This window comes from Rhinopithecus bieti, unplaced genomic scaffold (genome assembly GCF_001698545.2).
Source record: "Rhinopithecus bieti isolate Rb0 unplaced genomic scaffold, ASM169854v2 scaffold_32760, whole genome shotgun sequence".
NCBI lineage: Eukaryota > Metazoa > Chordata > Mammalia > Primates > Cercopithecidae > Rhinopithecus > Rhinopithecus bieti.
The window spans coordinates 326,805-332,804 of record NW_016813956.1 but is presented as its reverse complement, the minus strand read 5'-3'; the positions used below and the strand labels follow the sequence as shown (position 1 = coordinate 332,804).

Genomic DNA, 6,000 nt, shown 5'->3' with positions numbered 1-6,000 from the left:
AAAAAAAAAAAAAAAAAAAAAAAAAAAAAAAAAAAAAACCCACATATATACATATACATGTACACTGTAATCTAGTATATATGGATTAGTGTAGTATATGCTATAATTTAGTTAAAGTATTTGTTATTAATATGGGTTATCAATTCTGAAACTACTTTATGTGCACATTACTATTAAGCAAGTAAGTAAAATGATCTATTTGTAGATAATGACAGTGTTCTCACTGGTGGAAAAATAATATTAACTAAAATGAACTCTGTAAAAAAAAATTAGCCAGGTGTGGTAGTTTGCACTTGTAGTACTAGCTACATGGGAGGCTGAGGTAGAAGGATCCCTTGAAATCAGGATTTCAAGGCTTCAATAAGCTGTGAATGCATCATTCACTCCAGCCTGGGCAACAGAGCAAGAACTTGTCTTAAAAAGAAAGAAAGTATTGGATTTTAACTTATATGTTTATATGTTTATAAATAAAAAGAAGCGATAATTCTTCCTTCCAGTACAATTGCAATTAGTAAATGTAGAAGGAAGGAGGGAAACAGAAAATGGTCATTAGGCAAACAATATAGTGATCCTGCTTCACATAAAATCCATCAATGGATGCTAAAATTAGTGGGCAAATTTTAGGAAGCATGATTTGCTTCTCCAAGTTGCCTTATCAACTACAAAGGAAAAGATAATAAGTTTACGTTGAAGAATACTAGCAATCACCACCTTAGCTAAGTAAACATCACAAAGTAAGAAGGCATCTATGTATCATAAACTCATTGCATTGAGAAGGACATTTTATCATTTTGGTAGTATTTCCTGTCAAAAACACAGAAACTCACTCCAGTGGAAAAAGAAAAAAAAGAGGACATTCATTAAGGGGATATTCTTCAAAATAACCTATCAGCACTCTTCAAAAGTGTGAACATGATAAATATAAGAACAGACTGCAGAACTAATACAGACTTAAAGAGACTAAGAAACAAATAGCGACTAAATTCAGTGTGGGATCCAGAATAGGATTCTGACACAGAAAAAGAACAGCAGTGGGAATATGTGTAATATTTGAATAGGTCTGAAGTTTAGTTAATATTTTAGCAATGCCTATTTCCTATTTCTGATCATTGTATATAGTTATACAAAACATTAACATTAGAGAAAAACAGTTGCTGAAAATAAGAAACGTTGTATAGTATATTTGCAACATTGTTTTCGCAATTTTTTGCAAAAATAATTCTCTTAGTATTTCACCATGTTACAATACTTTTCGAAGGGCGCGGTGGCTCACGCCTGTAATCCCAGCACTTTGGGAGGCGGAGGCGAGCAGATCATGAGGTCAGGAGATGGAGACCATCCCGGTTAACACAGTGAAACCCCGTCTCTACTAAAAATACAAAAAAAGTAGCCAGGCGTGGCAGCATGCCTGTTTTCCCAGCTACTCGGGAGGCTGAGGCAGGAGAATGGCGTGAACCCTGGACGCGGAGCTTGCAGTGAGCTGAGATTGAGCCACTGCACTCCAGCCTGGGTGACAGAGCAAGACTCCATCTCAAAAAAAAAAAAAAAAAAAAAAGAGAGAGAATGCTTTTCATAGGTGGTAAAAAGAAAAAGAAAAAATGCAAAACACCAAACTGTGATACAGAGAGTCTCCATAGTGGTGGAAATACAAATTATTTTTATTATTGTATGTAAACCTTTACGTGTTTTCAAAATTTCTACTGTCAACATGGATTTCTTTATTGGCAAACAACATGTTTCTAGAGCTGGGCTCACACCTATAATCCCAGCATTTTGGGAGGCTGAGGTGGGTGGACCACTTGAGGTCAGGAGTTCGAGATCAGCCTGGCCAATATGGTGAAACCCTGTCTCTACTAATAATACAAAAAAATTAGCTGGGTGTGGTGGTGATGATTACAGCTACTCAGAAGGCTGAGGTGGGAGAATCTCTTAAACCTGGGAGGTGGAGGCTGTAGTGAGCCAAGATCCTGTCACTGCACTCCAGCCAGGGTGACAATGTGAGACTCTGTCTCAAAGAAACAAACAAAAAACAAAAACAAACAATATGTTTTCTTTAAAAATATGATAAAGTTTATTTTTTAAAATATGTCTGCTTAGTGGTCCTGGACATCCAGATACTATTCCCTTTGTACTCTCCTTCTCTCAATTATCTGAACTTTTATTACAATCATTTTCTAGGTTTTTTTTTGTACATATGTATCCATGAACAGTATGAGTCAGTTTGTCCTCTTTCTGAAATTCATATATGAATGAAATCATAGTGTATTATTGTGTGCCTTGCTCTTTTTTCCTTCACTAGGATCCATTCCTCTTTCTTATATTGATGCAGAAAGCTCAAGTTTGTTGATCTGCATTGCTATTTCATATTATGAATTTGGCCCTATGTATTTACCTATCTAGTCTACTCCTCATGGACATTCTCTTGGTTGTAAAAGCTGGCATATTTAATTTTGATGACTCTTCAGGCTTGTGTTTCTAAACTATCTCATAAGAAATTTTATTATTCTGAGGCCATTGTGGTCTGTGAAAGCCAAGAAGCATGTGGAGACCATGTTTGGGCATTCCTTTCCTCCCTTCCTCACTTTTTCCCTCTTCTCCCCTCCCTTCTCTAATTTCAGTAAAGCTGATCACAACCAACTAATTGGACTTCATGAACAGCAATCAGAATACTGAAGAAATACTATGTTATAGGCAGCAGGGTGAAAAACATTGGTTTTGGAGATATTAGCAACCTTTCCGTTCACTTTAACATTGAACCTATAATCACTTTTTTCAAAGAATCTCTTCAGCATCTATTTATTCAAAGTTCTCGCCACTGTCTTTGGAAGAGGTGGTTTAATGAACACATTGTATTTGGCCTTCTTGTGTATCTTCAGTTTTTCTGTTTCTCTCTTTATCTATGATACTTCCTGTAATTGTTTCCTTAATATCTCTTTACTTTTTACTCTCTATTCCCCTTACATTACATGAATTTGCTGGTTTGTAAATGTAAGGATTATCTGTTTACACATGATCACTAATTTATATGCGGTGGCAGCTTGGCATAGTGTTTAAACAGATCGAGTCTGGTATAGACTCTATTGCTACAAAACAAATTGTCCCAAAATTTAGTGGCTTAAAATAATAGAAAAAGTTCATTATGTCACACGGTTTCCATGATTAAGGAATTTGAGGGTGAGTGAACAGTAGTTTCAATATGGGATCTCTCATGAGATTGGAGGCAAGCTATTTGCATGGACTTTAGTCATCTGCAGACTTAAGCTGAAGAATGGGACTGGAAAATTCCCAGATGGCTTACCTGGCTGGCAAGTTGATGTTGGCTATCAGCAGAAGACTTCTGTTCCTTGGCACATGAGACCTTTTGTAGGACTACACAAGGGTTCAGTATATTGCAGCTGGTTTCCTCCAGAGTGATTCAAGAGACAGCAAATCAGAAGTCACAATATCATTTATGACTTAACCTCAGGAGTCACAATATTTGTTAGTTTCATAGGTCAGAGCTATCCAATTTGGGAGGGAGATACGCAAGATACATAAGTCTGTGAATGCCAGAAGGTGAGAATTCACTGAGCCATCTTGCAGTCTGGGTATCAGAGTTATGGAGACAGACCACTCCATTTCAATCTCAATCCTGTATCATTTACTAGGTGACTTTAAGAAACTTACTAAACTCTATTTCTCAATTTTCTCATACCTAAAATTTAGATAAGAATATTCTGGTAAATTGTACTATTGCTCCCATGATTGTACTGCCCTTTTGGGGAGTATTATATATCCTTGCCCATTGATATGGGTTTACTATATTCCTCTCCATGTAAGGAGCACTCTTTCCTACTATCTATATATCAGTCTTTACAAGTGAGTTGCTTTGGTCAATAAAATACGAGTAGAAGTACCATGTGTCTACTTTTCTGCAGAATCTTTGAGAGCATTGAGATCCCTTTATGTCAGTTTCTCTCAACCTGGTTCTGTCTATGAAGAAAATGTGGAGCAGAGCCATTGCTGATCCATACAGAAATAGAATTTGGGCCAGAAATAACCCTTCTTGTTATTATCCACCAAGATGTGGGGAGTTGTTATACAACTGGGCAAAAACTTAAGTTACAACTATTACCTACTTTAGTAGGATTGTTGGTAGGAGTAGACAATATTTTTGAAGTGCTTATAACAATGTCTGACACATAGTAAGGATATCTATTACTATGATTATTCAAACCTAAATTCACATGAGATAGGTTTATAAGCCATACCATTACTTTATCAACTTACAATGAAAGATATACTACATATTAAAAATACTTATCAGAGGTGTGTTTATTTAATTACATTCTGGTCTAGAGACAAAGATACAAATTACAAGATAATTTCTGAGCATAGAGTTGTAATAAAAGACATTTTCATCAAGCAGTGGTCTCCTGATCAATTGGCTCCTCTATCCCAGTGACACTTGAGTACTGCGTTCTGCACTGTGGAAAAGATACAGTGAACAATTCACCATTCTATGAACTCTTCATTTTCTAGGTGATCACCAGACTTTTTTTTTTTTTAATCATAGTTGCTCTTACATGAACTCTCTGTATTTGTGGTATGGAGACTAAAGTAACTCAATCTGAGATGCTAATCTGCTGTATTGACTTCTTTTTTTTTTTTTTTGCCTTTGAGACAGAGTCTCTCTCTATCACCCAAGCAGGAATGCAGTGGAGCAATCTACGCTCACTGCAAGCTCCGCCTCCCGGGTTCAGGCCATTCTCCTGGCTCAGCCTCCGGAGTAGCTGGGACTACAGGCGCCCGCCACCACGCCCGGCTATTTTTTTTGTATTTTTAGTAGAGACGGGGTTTCAGCGTGTTAGCCAAGATGGTCTCGATCTTCTAACCTCGTGATCCGCCCGCCTCGACCTCCCAAAGTGCTGGGATTATAGGCGTGAGCCACCGCGCCCGGCTGCTGTATTGACTTCTAAATAATCCCAGTTCTGGGAATGCCTCTAAGATTTCTACTTCGCAGTACTTATCATAAATCCTGCCCTTAAGTCAAAACAATCCTGATGTTATTGTAAACACATACTTACTATAAATCCTGCCCTTAGGCAAATTCCCTACATCTATAAGCCCTGGAGTTTGGGGTGGGGTAATGGTGGGTGGGGTGGACAGATTCACCAAGTTGTCTAGATGCCATGGAAGACATGGCTTCTGTATATAAGTCCCTATTAAAAGTTTCTTTCTTGATTTGTCATTATCCTTCTTTTGCATCCCAGTTTCCTTGGCCTTTGGAGGCAGGTTTGCTTAGAACTGCTAACGGAGGAACATGTTTTAAGTATAATATATCTGTTTAATTTATGTCAGTTATGGCCAGGCGCAGTGTCTCACACCTGTAATCCCATAACTTTGGGAGGCCGAGGTGGGCAGATCATCTGAGGTCAGGAGTTCAAGACCAGCCTGGTCAACATGGTGAAACCCCCATCTGTACTAAAAATACAAAAATAATTAGCTGGGCTTGGTGGTGCATGCCTATTATTCCAGCTACTAGGGAGGCTGAGGGAGGATAATTGTTTGAATCCGGGAGGCAGAGGTTGCAGTGAGCCAAGATTGTGCCACTGTACTCCAGCCTGGGTGACAGGGCAAGACTCCATCTTAAAAAAAAGAAAAATTATGTCAGTTACAATATAAGTATAGTGGATGACAATTCAGACTATTGGAATATATTCATGAAGTTTACTATAGAATAGATACTATGTGCTAGATACTGTTCTAAGCACTTGACAAGTAGTCCTTATAATAACCCTTATACTCTTAAAACCATTTTTCAAAAGACAAAATGATGCCCAAAGATGTCAATTGCCCATGGTCTTAATTGCCCATGGTCAATTGCCCATGTCAATTGCCCATGTCAATTGCCCATGCCCTGCCTTAATTGCCCATGGTCAATTGCCCATGTCAATTGCCCATGCCCTGCCTCTCTTCCTGAGATTTTTCTAGTAACGAATTCTACCATTCTTTGTAAAT

The 6,000-nt window shown here is 37.9% G+C and overlaps 1 protein-coding gene across 3 annotated transcripts in view; it reads right to left on the bottom strand.

The window, feature by feature from the left end:
• The window catches only part of H1-4 (H1.4 linker histone, cluster member), a 28,255-nt gene extending 24,863 nt beyond the window's left edge, over positions 1-3,392 (bottom strand). For all 3 annotated transcript variants that reach the window (XR_001880889.1, XM_017849141.1, XM_017849142.1), the window contains exon 1: positions 3,299-3,392. The gene's annotated coding sequence lies outside the window, so the exon portion shown is untranslated. The remainder of the gene's footprint in view (positions 1-3,298) is intronic.
• Between the last annotated feature and the right edge of the window lie 2,608 nt (positions 3,393-6,000).